Source organism: Carcharhinus amblyrhynchos, chromosome 6 (assembly GCF_965287045.1).
Source record: "Carcharhinus amblyrhynchos chromosome 6, sCarAmb.v2.hapA, whole genome shotgun sequence".
Taxonomy (NCBI): domain Eukaryota; kingdom Metazoa; phylum Chordata; class Chondrichthyes; order Carcharhiniformes; family Carcharhinidae; genus Carcharhinus; species Carcharhinus amblyrhynchos.
This window is the reverse complement of record NC_137329.1, coordinates 48,232,794-48,252,720: the sequence shown is the minus strand read 5'-3', so window position 1 is coordinate 48,252,720 and position 19,927 is coordinate 48,232,794. Positions and strand designations below refer to the sequence as shown.

At 42.0% G+C, this 19,927-nt stretch overlaps 1 protein-coding gene across 2 annotated transcripts in view; it reads right to left on the bottom strand.

Annotated features, from left to right (window-relative positions):
* The window catches only part of slc67a1 (solute carrier family 67 member 1), a 114,269-nt gene that overhangs the window by 51,896 nt on the left and 42,446 nt on the right, over window positions 1–19,927 (bottom strand). The gene's annotated exons all lie outside the window — the stretch shown is intronic.

Sequence of the window (19,927 nt, the reverse complement as noted above, 5' to 3'; positions counted from 1 at the left end):
CTCATGTCCTCTTTTAGCCCTTCTTAACTCACTCTTCAACTCCCTCCTAGCCAATCTAAAGTTTCCTAGTGCACTACCCGAGCCCTCAAGTCTCATCCGAACATAAGCCTCCTTTTTCTTTTTAACCAACGAATCAACTTTTTTAGTGCACCACAGTTCCCTAGCCCTACCAATTCCTCCTTGCCTGACAGGGACATACCTATCATGGACTCGCAGTAGCTGCTCCTTGAAAAAACTCCACATTTCGACGTTCCCAGTCCCTGTAATCTCCTAGTCCAACCTATGCTTCCTAATTCTCTCCTAATGGCCTCATAATTACCCTTCCCCCAGCTAAAACTACTGGCCCGAGGTTCATGCCTATCCCTTTCCACCACTAAGGTGAACGTAACCGAATTGTGGTCACTATCACCAAAATGCACACCAACTTCCAAGTCTAGCACCTGGTCTGGCTCATTTCCTAGCACCAAATCCAATATAGCCTCACCTCTAGTTGGCCTATCTACAGACTGACTCAAAAAACCCTCCTGCACGCTTTGTACAAAAAGCTTGTATTCATTAACGTTTTGGTTCTTTTGCGCTGATTTTTTTCCCCAACTCAATACCAGAAGAAATTACATATTTTGTGACTCATCATCAAGATATATGATTCAAATCTAAACTATACTGCATGAGGGTGTAGTGGGGGTAGAATAAACTGAGGTCTTCAAAAGAGAAAAAAAAACTAGAGTGTTCAGGGAAAAGATTTGAGAGTGGAATTAGGTGAGGGTTGCTGTTGTAAAAATCCAGCATGGACACAATAGACCAAATAGCCTTCTGCCCTGTAACTGTTCTATAGTTCTAAGAAAAAGTAGCCCTGTAGGGGTGAGTTGGGGCCACGCAAAGACGGGCCCTAGGCTGTAGTTTGTTTTTTTGCCAAAACGACAATTTTGGGTAGTTTAAACATGGATTGAATTAGCAATGAAAACCCATTTGGGATTGGCATCCCATGGAATGAGTTGGCAAACATAATGCAAATATTGTCAACCATATGTATAAGCCGTTTATATAACAACTTTACCACAGAATTAGCAGAACCTCATCATATTCCCCAACCTATTTTTATTAACTTAGATTTACTCTATGTAAAATCTTATTAAACATAGACAAGAACCCATCCTTTCACTCTCCGCCCTTCCCCATATCCCTCAGATCATCACCCATGGCATGATAGAATAGCCTGGCAACACACACTGAGTTTTACTTGCAGAAAGCTCACTTGAATGCAGTACAAGCCAAGGTTCTCTTAGAACTGTAACCTAATGATAGAAGGACGAAAGGAAAAATAATTTTATTTTCCAAAAAAGTCATATTCAGGAAGAAACAGCAGGGTCAAGCGGATTTTTTTAAACTATCAAAACACCACAGAAGGAATAAACAGTCTTGCCTGCCAGTTTCCTATAATTTAAAAATACTCCTGCTGTTTAGTGTATAAATACCAGGAAGTGGTTAAGTATTGACAGCCACCTTCTGGAGCTAATTTAATACAGGCCAGGCACAGCATTACATCTTCAGGATGTACCACTTCCTCCTTCCCACTCTACATAAACCTGACAACAATCCAAACAGCTATCACCCAGAATGCAAGCCCAAACATATACAGAATGAATTGTGAGCTGTTCAGTAGGCAAAACCCAGCTTCTTTCCTCCACTCTCAACACCTCTGTGTTGCCATAACACTTTATGCACTATGAATATAAACAGTTTTTCTAAAAGTAACAGTGTTTTGAACACAGAAAAAGTAAACTACGTTGTAAGTCAATCATGCATATACCCACTTTGTTCCATTTCGAGTTGATCCATCCACTTCATGTTACAGAGAACCACAGCATCAGAGAAGTTTACAATATGGAATACCATGTCTGCATCAACAGTTTACTAGAGCAATCCAAAACTAATTACACTTCCTCACTCTCTCACCATGGCTGTACTTTCCTCCAGTTCAAATATTTATTCACTTTTTCTTTTAAAGATGCAACAGTCCCTACCTCAATTACTCCTTGTCAAAGCATTCCATCTCCAACAATCCTCTGCACAAACATTATTTTCCAAGTAACCTTTCTCGAAGCTAAGGACTCCACAACCTTCACTCTCCTACAGAAAATTGTGTTTCCCTATTCACCAGCACTACTTAAAAAAGAGACTACTAAAGTTCTTCTTAGCTTTCTCTTAATCCCAATATCTTCTTCCTCACACTTATAGTATAGGTTCACTAGGAGGATACCAAAAATAAGAAACTATATGTCCTCCAGAGCTTTCAATGTGTTTTCTACATGTGGCATCCAAAACAGTACATAGTACTCAAACTTTATGGAAATTCATTATTTTGTAATGTTCTTCTAATCTTATGCTCTTATGTATAAAACCGTAAAAAAGTTTTATTCATTCAGGGACATGGGCTTAGCTGGCTAAGCCATCATTCATTGCCCTTGAGGAAGTGGTGGTGAGCTATCTTCTTGAACTGCTACAGTCCATGTGATGTAGTGACACCCACAGTGCTGTAGGGAGGGAGTTCCAGAATTTTGAACCTCTGAACAGTGAAGGAGCAGTCAGAATAAGTGACTTGGAAGGGAACCTCTGGTTGGTGTATTCCCATGTATCTACTGCCTTTGTCCTTCCAGATGGTAGTGATTGTGGGTTTGGAAAGTGCTGTCTAGTGAGCCTTGGTGAGTTCCTGCAGTGCATCTTGTAGGCGGTACACATTGCTGCTACTATGCATCAATGTGTCACTTTGAAGAAATTAGATCTCTGTACCTTCTGCTCTCTTTTTTTCATGCACATTTTATCGAACCTTTTCGTTGACTAAATTTTAAATTCTTTTTCCTCTCAAAATGCATCACCTCATTCCTCTGCATTAAATCATTTCTTCCAACTGTCTGCCCATTTTATTAGCATATCCATTTTCTTCTGAAGGCTTTTACGTTTATTTCCCCTTTTGGGAAAATATCATACTTCATGGTCAACACTCAGCAAATATAAATATTATGATCCAAATGCTCATTAATTTAATCTTGAAATTTTGAAAAGACAGAGTTCCATAATTAGCATTCCAGGGTCTTGCTGTGAAAATCTAAGTGTTAAGAAAGTGAGGTCTACAGACTAGGACGTTCCAGGCTCAGGTTCAATTCTTGAGTCCTTGTTGAGTTAGCCTTTCTTAATTGTGGGAGGTTCAAGTTTTAGGCTGACAATACCGCTATACTACCATCTCCCTAGTTGATATCAACTATCCAGGCTCCCCACACATGATTGGGAATGAGAGATACTTACAATCCATCAATAAGCTGGCAAAGGCCTCCACAAATCAACACTATCCTTCTCAGCCAATTTAAAGATGCTATTAAATAGCTAGCTATCAGTGCCTCCAATAACAAATCTGTGGGGTAATCCATTAACCAAGCAAAGCTATTCCACAAAGGTGAAGTCAGTACTATTTCTGATTTGAAGCTTACATCAAATAAAATCTCATGTACTGAGCCAATTCGTCTCAGCTGGGCCAGCAGTTACATTGCTGCAACTGGCCTTGGAGCTATTGAGCAAAGATAAGGGTAATCCAATAGAATTTTTACTCCTGTTTGTGAATTAGTGATTCCATCAGAAAATGTTGGTACAGATGTCAAATGACGACAGGCTGAAGTTCAGCTTTTTATTCTATTCTCCATAGCTGACACCTGATGACATTTATTGGTAGATTTATATAAAGAATAGTCACTTCATTAGGTATTGGAAAGCTTGTGAGATCTGTCAAGAGAAAGGGAAGATGGGAAAGTCTAGTGGAGAAGAATGCTGTGCATTAGTCTCCTCTAATGTCAGGTGTTGAGTGAATTGGACTCCTCTAAATTTGACAAAATCACTTCTGCCATGATTGAGCAATGTATTGTATGGCATTTGCTTGACTTGTTGGGAGGCCTGTTGAACATTAAACGTTCTGTATTTAGCAGTCAGCATGTGTGAACAGGAACCAGGCAGCAGCATGCAGTCTGAAAGAAATCTTTCATCTCATAAAGCTGCAAACTGAAATTGACACATAGACAAGCCCACCCCCATAAAAATGCCATTCACAAACACATCACACACAGATCCTATGTATTACAATCCCAACTCAATGGTGGCATGAGGAAAAACATTTCTTTATATAACGAGTGGTTAGAATTTGGAATGCAGTGCCTGAGAATGTGGTGGAGGTAGATTCAATTATGGCTTTCAGAAACAGACTTGGATGAGTACCTGGAGAGAAAATAATTGGCAGGGCTACAGAGAAAGGATGGGGAAATGGGTCTAGCTGAATTACCCTTGCAAAGAGCCAACACAGACATGATGGGCAAAAAGATCTCTTCTTGCAATAAACCCTGTATGATTCTATGATTCTTGTTATGTTAGGTAGCTCACCACCAGCCATCTAATGCTCAGTAATCTAAATTCCAGTGCAAATGCTCTAATTGTTTATAACCCTGCAATTAATTCTAGATCAGTCATCTAGTGTCCCATATACATGGAAATATTGGTCATCATTACTAATATGTATAACTCATTGTATGTCCAGACAGTGTCCTGCAATTAACCACAAGGAAGTGGCACCTAGGGCTCAATCATGGCTCTTTAAGAGAATTCATGTTTCAGGTCAATGGAAGTTCACTCTGTCACAGTCTTCAACCTGAGGCATTGTTCCTCTCCACAGATGCTGCCTGACCTGCAGAGTGTTTCCAACATTTTCTGTTTTTGTAAGAATCTATTACCTTGAAGGAGATTGCCCTGGACTGCTAACAAACATTGAAGCTTCTCTATGCCCTTTCGGCAACGTTGTTCTTGAACGTTCAAATTTTAAATTAGTGTTCAATGATCAAGACAGAGATTCTCGGATTTAACAGAATATGATGGGAAAGGACACAGCCAAGCTTGTGTAATTTAGCAGATCTTAAGCATTTACAAGGAATACAGCCATAGGTCTTAATCTGCAGGCAGTGGAAATGAACGTCAATTGGTGTTCTGGTTTGGTTTTTTTTGCTACTACTAACTCCTCTTTTCTAATTCACACTGGGCTATGGTTCTAGCACGCTGGGTAATCATTTAATGTCCATTGTTCACATGATCCCAGAGTGTGGCAGGCAATTTCTCTCTGATGACCATGACAACCAGAACTGACTCTGTCTTCTATCCATACATACATTCTTTCCAGTAGGAGTCACTAGATAATAAGGCCAGGGGGTGGCAGAAGAGGAGGAGGAGGGGGGACTGGCCAAGTTGTCTATTCAATCCCAAAAGTGGAAGATATATTAAGCCTGCAAGCCTTACAATTGTTCTAACTGAGCTGAGCTAATTCTGCACAAGCCAGGATATCAACCCTGGGAGCACTGGATCTATTTGGCTCAGCATTACTTGGACTTAGCAGGTGACACTGAACACTTGTTTCACATTCTTCACATTCTTGTTCTTTACATTCCAACCTCTAAATATTCGGTGCACTGCATGTAACTGAGCTGGTTTCTACACATATCATGGCCAAAACCTCCCACAACATCTTTGATTTCCCATTATTACCTGAAGCATGTTGTCTCAATGGAAATACTTTTGAGATAATGTCACCATGTAAACATCAACAGGGAGACAAACCAACAAAGAGGAGGAAGTCTGGGGACACAATGACACTTGTCCAAGCAGAGCTGATAAGTTCTCTAAGCCAACTTTGTACTAACAAAATGCCTGTTGCTACAGAAAGACAGAGGGTGCAATTGTAAAGCATGATCAAATCACACAGTGGTTCCATGCTGGAATCATATATTAGTAAGAAGTCTCACAACACCAGGTTTAAGTCCAACCAGTTTATTTGATAGTAATCCCACAAGCTTTCGGAAACGCTGTTCCTTCATCAAGTGTTCGTCACCTGATGAAGGAACACCGTTTCCAAAGCTTGTAGGATTACTATCAAATAAACTGGTTGGATTTAAACCTGGTGTTGTGAGACTTCTTACTGTGTCTACTCTAGTCCAACGCTGGCATCTCTACATCAGGAATCATATATTACCAGATCTTATTAATGCTCTGAGTCTGCCCTAATTTTCAAATGGAATCAGCAACCTTTTTGCTTTGCAATTTCCTCCTCTCCTCACCAATTAAGGAAATTTGGCATGCCAGCTACGACTCTCACTAAGTTTTAGAGATATACCATAGAAAGCATTCTTTCTGGTTGTATCATATGGCTCCTGCTCTGCCTAAGATTACAAGGAACTACAAAAGGTCGTGAATGTAGCCCAATCCATCATGTAAACCAGCATCTCATCCATTGGCTCTGTCTACACGTCCCACTGCCAGCATAATTAAGGACCCCACACACCCAGGACATTCTCTCTTCCATCTTCTTCCTTCGGGAAAATGATAAAGTCTGAGGTCACTTACCAGCAGCTTCTTCCCTACTGCTGTCAGACTTTTGAATGGACTTACCTTAAGTTGATCTTTCTCTACACCCTAGCTATGACTGTAACACTACATTCTGCACTCTCTCATTTCCTTCTCTACGAACGGTATGTCTTGTCTGTATAGTGCGCAAGAAACAATACTTTTCATTGTATGTTAATACATGCGATAAAAATAAACCAAATTCAAATCAATTCTTCCTGGAATATTGTTTCATCAACACTAGCATATTTCAATGTCTTGTCAAAATGATGAATCTTCACATGCAAGTCTAGCTACCGAGCACTGGCAGGCTACTTGTTCACGGGGACAGTGTTCATTACAGTGTGCACGTACATCACTGGGTAGTTATCAGGAATGGATTCCAACCCTAACCCAAATGCTAAACAACTGCAGCATCCCAGCCGATATTCTAGCCAAGTCCACTAACTCTGCACAAAGCAGGGAATCAGCCTGAAGGTCAAAGACACACACTTTACCCATCGAGCCAATAGCAGAGCTCAGATTTTTTAGATTCAACTTATGGTTTGCCAGCTTAACTGTTTACATTCCACGTACTGCTATTCTTAAGGTCTTAATTGATACACCCTTAAAAACTGAACATGATTTGGACATAATTGAATTATTAGGAGTTACATTTCAAGGGATAAATCAGTTACTTTATTTGATTATTAACCTTTTAAGAGTAAACAACTGAATTTAGAATGGGAAGAAAGCTTAAGGCCTATGATGTAGATTTAGCATGCAATATGGAATGTACTGGATACTGTCTCTCTCTGGAATGAACTCACATGAAGCAAATGCCCCACTTGCATTCATGTTGAAGCTTTCTGAGCTTGAGGACCAACTATTGATATTCTGTCTCATCTGGAAGCATGACAAGTTCCTAGAATGGGGGTAGTTGAGGAAAGAGAGAAATGCTTTGTGGGTTGTGGGTTGAGTGAGCTGGTATGCTCCCCCTGCAACAAGAAGGTCCACCTCCTGGGATGATGTGGGTGTGTGGGGTGCAGGTGTGAATAGGAATCGAGGGGAACGAGGGGGAGGAGTTCAGAGGGAGGATTCCACAGTGTCAATGATGGGCATACTAAGGGAATTATTGATAGGAAGGGATGGTGAAGATTAGTGCACTGGGAGCCAGGAGGGCGAGAGGAGAAGATCTTGTGATGATAGGTGAAGGGACGCTGACGTTGTTGAAGGGACACAGAAGTAAAACTGAATTCTGGAGATAGGCAGCATTAGGAAGCATGGTGCATGTTTCTTGTAAAGTAGATGGGCTCCTCAGGAAGGTAAGCAACATGAACATTCATTTGCACTGGATGGACAGTAATGAGGAGGATTGTAGGGTCATTGGGGAAGTCTAAAGTCACAATGGTTATGGGAGGGCAGGGTATGGGTCAAATCAGCAGAGCTTATTGATGTTGGAATCAATGTTAAAAGTCACAATGGCTGCTTGCAACTATGTAGAAACTTGAAGTGGAGATCTTGAGATGTTTCCAAGGGAGTTGGGTCAACAAAAGAGGGCAGAGCAGCATATCAGCTCAGCAGGAGAGCTGAAGGAGAACTCCAGCACTCAGGGTTCAAACAGGTGAGTACCTGAAGGGCAAAGGCTCACAATATACAGGAGGCTTCTGTATATACCTCAGCATATACAGTAGGTTCTGTCTCACCACCTTGCGAGACAGGAGATCTTGCAAGGACCCTGTCAAATATTCTTGTCCTCCTGCATAACTCCAGGGTACAAAGACCCAGCCTGAGGTGTCCCTCCAAAGATGGGTGAGCAGGAGTGTTGAGGTTAGGCGCACAGGCTTACGGACTACAAATCGCAAATAAACCACATCAGACTTTAAAGTGCAAGTCTATTCAATTTCCTCTTTTGTAACAATGTTAACATGATGTACCTGTACAATCTGTGAAATCATAACTTCTTTATTCTACATTCCATATCACTTCTTCTAGATGTTACCCTGACATCCATTTGCCCTGTTGTCTTGGATGACCTTGGCAGCCGTCCTCTGGAGTTCTGACGTCCAGAGGAATCCGCCTTATTTTGATTCTCCTGATGTGGGGCAGCTGCTCCTTCTGCAGTTGCAGAGGATGAATTGAAGGTACATCAGCAAGGGGGCTCCAAAGGGTTGGACACCCCTAGAGCCTGCATAGAGGTAGCATCTGGAGGGAGGTTGAGATGCCCTAAACTGCCTCTCATGTGGCCATTGCAAAAGTTCACTTAAAGCTATTGGAGTGCAGGTCTGACAGAAACTGGATCAGGTTCTTGGTGGCTTTTGCCACTCTCCCAACCAATATCTCAATGTGTGCACATGTTGAAACAAATTCATTAGCCAGCAGGCAGATGGACTCCACTACCTCGTGTGCCACACTGTTGAGAGCCTCTAGTATCTCTGCCTTAATGTTCCCCTGCCTCTTGGGGCATTCCCAGCATCCCAGGCAGGGCCTACGCCAGAGGTTTGTTATCTGACTTGGACACCACAGGATGCATGGATCCTTACTAAATGGGAGCTGCCTGCCAACATCTCCATCTGTACTAGCTCAATGTAATTCCGCCTCTGCCAGCTAGGTTGCCTGCCCTTGAACTCAGTAAGGCATTTGAGGCCAGCCCTCTTCCACCTTGTCTCTCGCACGCTTGTTGTCCCTCAACTTTTTCTGCACAACGAGAGATGATGAGATTGAGAGCAACTTTCTCATTCTTCCAATCTTACAAATAACGCATTGGATTATGTACCATGTGATTGATGCAATGTAGATTGTCGACAAGGGTTAGGACCCACCATAACAGTGAGCCCATGGAGTTGGAAAATTAAGGCTGACAGAGGTATGTCACTGGCAGTGCTGCTTGTCCCCTGAACGTCTAACCCCCTTTTTCCCCCTCTTCAATACTCCCAGACAGCATCTGAGCTCTCTGTATGGACGTGTCAGTAACTAGCTTGGTTTCAGTGGGGCATGAAGTATCACCTTATCAGGTTGAATAGCTCATTCAGCGAGGAAAGTGTGAGCAACTGTGGGTTCAGTTACCCTGGTAGGGCTGATAAGGTAATTTATGCTGGCAATGCAGGGCAGTCCTCTGCTGGAGATAATGGAACTATTATCTACTATTCATTTGGTTTTTGGAAAAAACTTGATCTCCTTTCATGACATCCTTGCAACTTTGCAATGTGCACATGAAAAGCAGCTGTGTTTCCCAGTCCCACCCAAGATCAATTAAGAGTTTGCAATATTACACTGGCTGACCACCGAAGGTTCCCGGTTTCAGCTCTTCATCCTTACCTTCTGGTTGCCTGAATTCTACATCAGAGTCGTTGTCAGTTTCCTCACCTGCCTCAGTGTCCTCCTGGTCTAATGGTTTCCCCACAAGAGAGTGAAATTGTGAAGATCACAGCAGATTTGGAATCTCATCTTCAGCAAGCCAATGGTCTGTTCCACCAATGCCCTTGTGGGGACATGGCAGTGATTGTATCTCTCTGCTTCTGTCTTTGGATGCCTGAGAGATGTCATTTGATACATTTTCAAATGATATCCTTTGTCACCAATCAACTATCCGTCAAGATGAGTTGTCGCCGTGAACAGCCTTGATACTTGCGAATGATGTAGAAAGTAGGCATCATAGGAGCTGCCAGGGTACCTTGCACAGACTTGTAGAATCTGAGTCTTGTGGTAACAAGCTATCTGAACATTCAAAGAGTAAAACTCCTTCCAATTGACAATGACACTTGGCTGGCACCTTGAGAGCCACAGGAATGCAATCAAAGGCAGCCTGGTTCTGGGGGAACCAGCTCTGGCCTGCTCAGCCTAGCTGACTTGAAGCGTTCTGTGATGAATGAATGCTCTCACCCACCTGAATAGAACTACCAGCTTGACTCAGCTCAATACAGCTCACTGGAAGACTCCGCAAAGATTATCCACTGACCCCTGAAAGGATCCAGAGCATAGATAGTGATCCTGTGATAGTGACCTTGAAAACCATAGACATTGAGTGTGTTCCCCCCTCCATAATTAGAGGCGACTTGTGGCTGATCATTCGGCATGTGGACGTGCCAGCTTCTCCTGAAAGCCAGAGCGTACTGTGACATTGACATGACAGACATTCAAAGTAATTGAATTGTTGCCTGCACACCCTGGCAACTGGATAATGTTGTCTTAAATGGGAGACCCCTTACTCTGAAATTATGCCATCTGTCCTAGAGTCTCTCACAAGGTGAAACATCCTTCGGCATCTACTCTATTAAGCCCCCTGAGAATCCTATATGTCTCAATAAGCTCATCTCATTTTTCTAAACCTCCTTGCCATCGCTATTGTCCGTGAACATCCTGCACCTCTGCTCAAAGATGATACCTGTGACCATTTGGCTTCCTCTCTCTTGGTCCCCTGACCGCCTCCTCAGAGGAAGTGCTCCCTTCTAAGTACGCTACGCCCATCGCAGAGACACAAACTGGACTGACCCATACAACAGAAGGACCCAAATCCCCAATGTCAGAGGACAGCAATGTCCTGAAAGCTCCAGATAAGATGTTGAACCCTGAATGCAGAGAAGGTGCTCCAAACAAAACCTCACTGAACTCCCAAAGACTCCTAACTCCTCAGCTGGCCTTTTATCCCACCTTTGAATAAGAAAACTAAAAAATGGATTGGCTGTTTGCCCTTGTGTCAACCTAAAAATTGCACAGGCAACGTAATATTGTGTTAGGTTGCTGAGTTAATCCAGTTAAGCAGCTCTATAATTGTTGGAGGGGCACTACCGATCTGTACCTGCACCCGCCAACCAAAATATCTTACAAGTGCATGATGATGTCGGGATGCACATCCAATATCTTCATGTGCAATTTCACGTGCTTTGGGTTGGGTGTGCACTTGCCCAGGCCACATACAATTCTGTCGTTGGATCAGGCTATTCTGTACACTCTAGTTCTCCCCAGAACTCTGGCAACTGCAAATATGTTAATGATTTGGATTATTTACAATATATATTAATGACCTGGACGAGGGAAGTGAATGTACTACTGCCAAATTTATGGATAACACAAAAATAGGTGGAAGGCAAGTTGTGGGGACATCAGAGTTTACAGAGGGATATAGATAGATTAAGTGAGTGGGCAAAAACTTGGCAGATGGAATATAATACAGGAAATGGAATTGCATTTTGGGAGGAAGAATAAAATAAATTAATATAATTTAAATGGAGAAAGATTGCAGAAAGCTGCACCACATGTTTTTGGGGTCTTTTTGCAAAAATCACAAAAAGCTAGCACGCACATTCAGCAGGTAACACAGAAAGTAAATGGGATGTTGGCCTTTATTTCAAAGGGAATGGAGTATAGAAGTAGGGAAGTCTTGCTAAAACTATACAAGGCACGAGTTAGGTCACACCTGGAATAGTGTGGACAGTTTTCATCTCCTTATCTAACGAAAAGGTATAATGGTATAGGAAGCAGTTCAGAGAAGATTCACTGGATTGATTCCAGGTATTTTCTTATGAGGAAAGATTGAGTAGCTTGGGCCTGTACTCATGGAAGTTCAGAAAAAATGAGAGGTGACCTTATTGAGACATATCATGTCATGTCATATCATAGAGGTTTACAGCATGGAAACAGGCCCTTTGGCTCAATTTGTTTATGCCGCCCCTTTTTTTAAACCCCTAGGCTAGTCCCAATTGCCCACGTTTGGCCCAGATCTCTCCATACCCATCTTACCCATGTAACGATCTAAACACTTTTTTAAAAGACAAAATTGTACACATCTCTACTACTACTTCTGACAGCTTGTTCCAGACATTCAGTGCCCTCTGTGTGAAAAAATTGCACCTTTGGACACTTACGTATCTCTCCCCTCTCACCTTAAACCTATGCCCTCTAGTTTAGACTCCCCTACCTTTGGGAAAAGATATTGACCTTCTAGCTGATCTATGCCCCTCTTTATTTTATAGACCTCTATAAGATCACCCCTAAGCCTCCAATGCTCCAGAGAGAAAAGTCCCAGTCTATCCAGCCTCTGCTTATAAAGCAAACCATCAAGTCCTGGTAGTATCCTAGTAAATCTTTTCTGCACTCTTTCTAGTTTAATAATATTCTTTCTATAATAGGGTCACCAGAACTGCACACAGTATTCCAAGTGTGGCCTTACCAATGCCTTGTACAACTTCAACAAGACGTCCCAACTCCTGTATTCAATGTTCCGATCTATGAAGTCAAGCATGTTGAATGCCTTCTTCACCATTCTGTCCACCTACGACTCCACTTGCAAGCAGCTGTGAACCTGTACCCCTAGATCATTTTGTTCTACAATTCTCCCCAATGACCCAGCTTTAACTAAGTCCCGTCCCGATTCGATCGACCAAAATGCATCACCTCGCATTTATCTAAGTTAAATTAAAGCTATTTGTCAGCCCATTGGCCCAATTGATCAAGATCCCGTTACAATTCTGGATAATCTTCTTCACTGTCCACTATGCCACCAATCTTGGTGTCATCTGCAAACTTACTAACGATGCCTACTAAATTCTCATCCAAATCATTAATATAAATGACAAATAACAGTGGACCCACCACCGATCCCTGAGGCATACCAGTGGTCACAGGCCTCCAGTTTGAAAAACAACCCTCTACAACCATCCTCTGTCTTCTGTCATCAAGCCAATTTTGTATCTGTTTGGCTACCTCACCCTGCATCCCATGAGAATTAACCTTATCCAACAACATATCACGTGGTACCTTGTCTAAACTCCATGTGGACAACATCAACTGCACTGTCCTCATCTACCTTCTTGGTTGCCCCTTCAAAAAACTCTAATCAAATTTGTGAGACATGATTTTCCACTCACAAAGCCATGTTGCCAGTCTCTGATCAGTCCTTGCATCTCTAAATGCCTGCAGGTCCTGTCTCTCAAAATATCTTCTAACAACTCACCCACTACAGATGTGAGGATCACCAGCCTGTAGTTCCTAGGCTTTTCCCTGCTGCCCTTCTTAAACCAAAGACACAACATTTGCCACCCTCCAATCTTCAGGCACCTCATCTGTGACTATCGATGATTCAAATATCTTTGCTAGGGGACATGCAATTTCCTCCCTAGCCTCCCACAATGTCCTGGGATTCACTTCATCAGGTCCCGGGGATTTATCTACCTTGATGGGCTTTAAGGCTTCCAGCATCTCCTCCTCTGAAATATGTACACTCTTCAAGGCATCACTATTTATTTCCCCAAGTTCCCTAACATTCATACTTCTTTCAAAAGTAAATACTGATGAGAAATATTCATTTAGGATCTCACCCATCTCTTGTGGATCTGCGGATAGATGACCATGTTGATCCTTAAGAGGTCCTACTCTCTCCCTAATTACTCTTTAGCCCTTTATGTATTTGTAGAAGCTCTTTGGATTCTCCTTTGCCTTATCTGCCAAAATAACCTTGTGTCCCCTTTTTGCCCTCCTGATTTCTCTCTTAACTCTACTCCTGCACCACACTCACTATACTCTTCAAGGGGTCCACTTGATCCCAGCTGCCCATGCATGTCATATGCCTCCTCCTTCTTCTTGACCAGGGCCTCAATATCCCAATTCATCCAGGGTTCCCTACTTCTACCAGCCTTGCCTTTCATTCTAAGAGGAATGTGCTTACTCTGAACCCTGGTTACTACACTTTTGAAAGTTTTCCACTTAACTTTACCTTTCCACAGATTCTCCCAATTAACTGTTGAAAGTTCCTGCCTGAAACCAACAAAACTGGCCGTGCCCCAATTTAGAATTTTAACTTTTGGGCCAGGCCTATCATTTTCCATAGCTGTCTTAAAACTAATGGAATTATGGTCACTGGTCCCAAAGTGATCCCTAACTAACACTTCTGTCACCTGCCCTTCCTTATTTTCCAAGAGGAGGTCAAGTTTTGCCTACTTGGCAAAACTAGTTGGCCATTCCACATACTAAACTCCTCTCAAACGCACGCAACAAATTTCTCTCCATCCAACCTTCTGACACTATAGCTGTCCCAGTCAATGTTCGGAAAGTTAAAATCCCCTATTATTACCACCCTATTTTTCTTGAAGCTATCTGTATTCTCCTTACATATTTACTCCTCAATTCCTCGCCGACTACTTGGGACCCTATCAAAGTGATTTCCCCTTCTTATTTCTCAATTCAATCCATATAGCCTCAGAGGCCGAACCCTCAGATAGATCTCCTGTTAGTATGGCCGTGATGTCTTCCTTAATCAAAAGTGTGGCTCTCCCTCCTCTCTTACCTCCTGTTCTATCTTTCTTATAGCATCTGTACCCTGGAACATTGAGCTGCCAGTATTGTCCTTCCCTTAGCCATGTTTCAATAATTGCTATAATATCCCAGTCCCCTGTACCCATCCATGCCCTGAGTTCATCTGCCTTACCTGTCAGTTCTCTTGCATTGAAATAAACGCAGTTTAATCTGGATGTCCCTTGTTCTCTGCTTTGCTTTTGCCTGACCTGTATAGTACTAGGATTATTGACACTGCCTTTATTATTTAATATGCTTTCTTCAACTTCTGTGCTGTCCTCAATCTTCTCTTCTGTCTTTCTATTGCTTTGGGTCACACTCACCGCCAAACTAGTTTAAACCCTCCCAAGTGGCTCTTGCAAATCTCCCCGCCAGGATATGAGTTTCCCTCCGGTTCAGGTGTAACCTATCCCTCTTGAACAAGTCAGCCTTTTCCCAGAAAACATTCTAATGATCCAAAAATCTAGCTTTCAAGCCACGCATTAATCTGCCTAATCTTTCTCCTACGCTCACTAGCATGTGGCGCTGGTAGTTGTCCAGAAATTACTACCTTCGAATATAGGATTCTCAGGGGGCTTGACAGAGCAGATGCCAAAGGATGTTTCCCCTTGTAAGACAGTCTAGGACAAAGGGCATAGTTTCAGAGTAAGGGGTCTTCCATTTAAGACAAAGATGAGGAGGAATTTCTTTTCTCAGAGCTGACTAAATCTGCGGAATTCTTTATCACAGAGAGCTGAAGTGGCTGGGTCACTAAGTATGTTCAAGGCTGAGATAGATAGATTTTTAATCAGTGTGGAAATTAAGGGTTATGGATATAAGATAGAAAAGTGGAGTTGAGGATTATCATATCAGATCAATTATGGTCTCATCGAAAGGTGCAGCAGTCTTGATGGGGTTGAGTGGCCTACCTCTGCTCCTACATCATATGGTTGTTTGCAACTCTTTACGCTGACTGATTTGCTCCCTACCAGTGGCTGAGAGAGGAACCAGGTTTCTTAGGAAGAAACACGTCTCAACCAAGAAAATTAAATTTAAGAGTTTTTTAATATCTGGACATTTTTATGAATTAATGTTTTATTTTGATTTATGGTCTTCACAGGACGAGTGGATTAGTATAATTCAAGACTTCTTGTAATGGTTGTGCCTCTTTAGGAGCAATGTAGGTTAAAGGAGTTTGCTTATCTTTAGTGCAAATGGATCAATGAGAAGTATGGTCCTGACTAGTTGCAGTTATGGTGATAGAATATCTGTCTTTCCCAGTCTGTAGTTGGTCACTTTTGTTATCATTTTGCTTCATTTTGTTCTCCTCTGTTGACCTTCCCTACTCAATGATTCAGGGCCATCATTCCAAGTAGTCACTGTTCGCGTGCAAGCTGGGACAGGATCAGCAGGGATATCAGCAGAAATTCAGAGAAACAGCATAAACCTCTTTTTACATTTTTGCACTGTTTTTCCATGGTTTTCCCCTCCTAATTGCAGAAGAATATAGAAGCACCATGAAATTCTACCCAAGTATTAGCTAGCCATTCACAACTGAGCCTAATCACACGGGCAACTTTTCAACTGATGTCATGGGGCAGCAGTTAGGAGTAGGAACCATAGCTGGTTTTCCCCTAAATAATCAACAGTATCACAGCCAACTATGGTGATCTACAGCTTAGACAGCAAATCTGAGATCCATTTGTCTCTGTAGCTCATTTACCCACAGCTTTTAACAGTTCCTCATCATGGAAGAGCCATCCTGTTTTCACACTGGAATTTGTTTACAATTGTGTGCAGTTGGATACAGATATCTTTAGGAATGGTTTGCTGGTACTTGCATAGGCTCTCTGCTAACACTTTGTCAATTGATGTACTGGTTGAGGCAAAGCATAGTGAAAAGCTCCAGTGATGCCCTGATTGAAACAAACCAGAAAGTCAGTGGATCAATTCTAAATCTGTATAGCCTTAGCCGGACAACAGTTGGGAGGTAAGAAGTCATTTTAACTTAGAAATGCATGAGTGGCTGATGGATGGGAATAAGGTTGAACTTGGCTCTGACATTCCACTGTCAAATCTACTTACCTAGACTTGCACAATATTAAATGAGGCATCAATGAGCAAATGTTGCAGCTGAGGTTGCTCCCAAGGAAGAATGAGCAGCTTCATGGAAAATTTCCAGTCAGCAAGTGGGTGAAAGCTCTGAATGTCAAACACTGACTCAACTGGTTCAAGACTACCAAGTATTTATAGTACAAATAAACAGGCAGTTTCTTGTCTGGGACCCACCCCAGAGCCTGCATGAAGCAGACAGATGTTCACAATTTTATCTTTTAAAACAAGCACCAACGACTCCAGGGGATTTATAAATTTACAGATAGTTCCGTTAGTAGTGTTGGCTATGGCTTAGTGGGTAGCACTCTCACCTCTGAGTCAGACGGTGGTGAGCTCGAATTCCACTTCAGAAATTCGAGCTCAAAAATCAAAACTGAGCAAGTACTGCACTGTTGGGAGATGCTGCCTTTCAGATGCAATTTTGAATTGAGGCTTTGTCTGCCCTGAGATGGAAATATGGTCCCATGGCATTATTTCAAAGAACAGTGGAAGAGTTATCCCTAGTATCCTGGTCAATATTTATCCCTCAATAAACATTAAAAAACATTATTTAGTAATTTACTTCATTACTGAAAGATGCCTAAAAACAGGGACATTGTCAGGATCTTGTTTTTCAGCTGCAGCTCATGTGCCCAACAACAGGGGGCAGCAAAGTGTAGGAATAGATTCAAGGAAGTCAGGATAAACTGTGTTGTGGGCTTACATAGCAAGAGATAGGACAGAGTGGGCTTCATTTTCCTGTACTGCCAGTTAGCTGAGGGCATTGCCCATAAAATGAACACAACTTCTCAAGTACTTATCTGAAGTGCTTTGGTGCATGCTGAGATTGTGAAAGATGCTATAAAAATACAGGTCTTTCTTTAATTACAACACACTAAAATATTTGCAGCTCTCTGTTTTACACAATTGTATCTCTGTACACTAGAATAACACAAAGAATGAAGACATGAACCTTAGAATCATAGAATCCCTACAGTGCAGGAGGCGGCCATTTGGTGTATCAAGTTTACATCAACCACAACCCTACCCAGGCCCTATTCCCATAACTCCATGCATTTATCCTAGCTAATCCCCCCGACACTAAGAGGCAATTTAACATGGCCAATTCACGTAACGCGAACATCTTTAGACTGTGGGAAGAAACCGGAGCACCTGGAGGAAACCCAGGAAGAATGTGCAAACTACATAGACAGTGACCCAAGCAGGGAAACGAACCTGGGTTCCTGGCGCTGTGAGGCAGCAGTGCTAACCACTGTGCCACCCCTTAAAATTAACTTCAATTTTTTCTATTTGTATCACGTGCCATCCCCAGAATAGTCAGGAAAATGAAGCCCACTCTGTCCTATCTCTTGCTATGTAAGCCCACAACACAGTTTATCCTGACTTCCTTGAATCTATTCCTGCACTTTGCTGCCCCCTGTTGTTGGGCACATGAACTGCAGCTGAAAAACAAGATCCTGACAATGTCCCTGTTTTTAGGCATCTTTCAGAAAGGACAAAAGTTCATCATCATGAGATTAAAAGGAAAATCCCCGAAAATTCAAGTCTCTGTCACTGAAAACAATTCTGGCTCACAACAAAATGCACTGGTATTTGAGAAATAAAAAAAGTAATGAAAATCATAGTGGATGTGAACCATCGCACATACAGCAGTGACAACATTTTTATCCTAAACTGAACATTTTTCAGTACCTTAAACAAACTGCGTTCCCTGCATTAGATACAGAACATGCCCTCGTTCAGGCCTGCACAATTAGGGAAGGCGGAGGTAGTCACAGCTGAGCAAGAAATCATGTATCTTATCTGTTATGGGATTGATCAAATTACATTTTTAAATATGTTAGAGATGCTTTAACACATCAGACCCACAGGTGAACATAAATTAGAACGTATGGGAATATATAAAGGGAACAAGAGAAATGGGGGTGGGGGGGGATGTTGAAATCAGGGTATTGAATTTGCTGATCAGCCATGATCATAATAATGAATTGTGGAGCAGGCTCAATGGGCCATATGGTCTACCCCGTTCTATTTTTTATGTGTGTTTCTATATATGCAAACAGAATATTACTTTGGAAAAGAGATCGCACAGGGGATCACAAAGGGAGATGGTAGAATAGTCACAATGTCACTGGACATTAGGCTAATGCTCTGGGGATATGGGTTCAAATCCCACCGTGGCAGCTACTGGAATTTAAATTTAATTAATAAAATCTGAAATCAAAGTCAGTCTCAATAATGATGACTATGAAATATCATTGATTTTTGTAACCATCCATCAGATTCACTAATGTTCTATAGAAGGGCTTGTGGCACAGTGGTAGTACCCCTACCTCTGGCCATAAGTTCAACAAAAGAAGCATTCCAACCCTTCCCACACTGTACCTCAACAAAAATGAAAAACACCGTGGGTGTGAAGCAACACAGAAAAAAGACTAACGCCCTTTAGGGAAGGGAAGTGCTGTCTTTACCCAGTCTGGCCTACATGTGACTCCACACCCACAGCAAAATATTTGACTCTTAATCGCTCTCTGAAATTGCCTGACAAGCCACTCAGTTCACGGGCGATTAGGGATGGGAAACAAATAGTGGCCTTGCCAGTGACACAAACATTCCATGAAATAAAAAAAAGAGAATAAATTAAAGTCAGTACTTTAATGAGTTAGTGTATTACTGCATAATATTTTTGGAGTTTTAAAATGAAATTGAAAACGATCGTAACTACTCCAATTTTTTTTCTATGTTTTCCTCAAAGTGTTGGCTCACACTGGGCACCAGTGCCACTCTGGGGAGAATCTAAACATTGACAGGTCATCGCAGAGCAATACAGTGGTGGTGATTTTCCAGCCCTGCCACGATTGGACACATTATGGTGAATGAAGCGGGTCAGCTAAAAGTCTATTGATTTTTGGCAGGATGGGAAGATGCTGACAGCAGGCAGGGCCAGAAAATCTCAGCCATAGTCTGATCAGTTCTTTGTCTGATCACTACATGTATAATTTCCAATCGTAGTTGAGCAACGAGGATGCTTTTGATCTGTATGACTCAGATTCACGTAGTACATCTATTTAATTAGAGAGCAAAGGAGATCTTTAAATGGGCCTTTTGAATGAAGAGTGGATTAAGAATAACCCTAAGT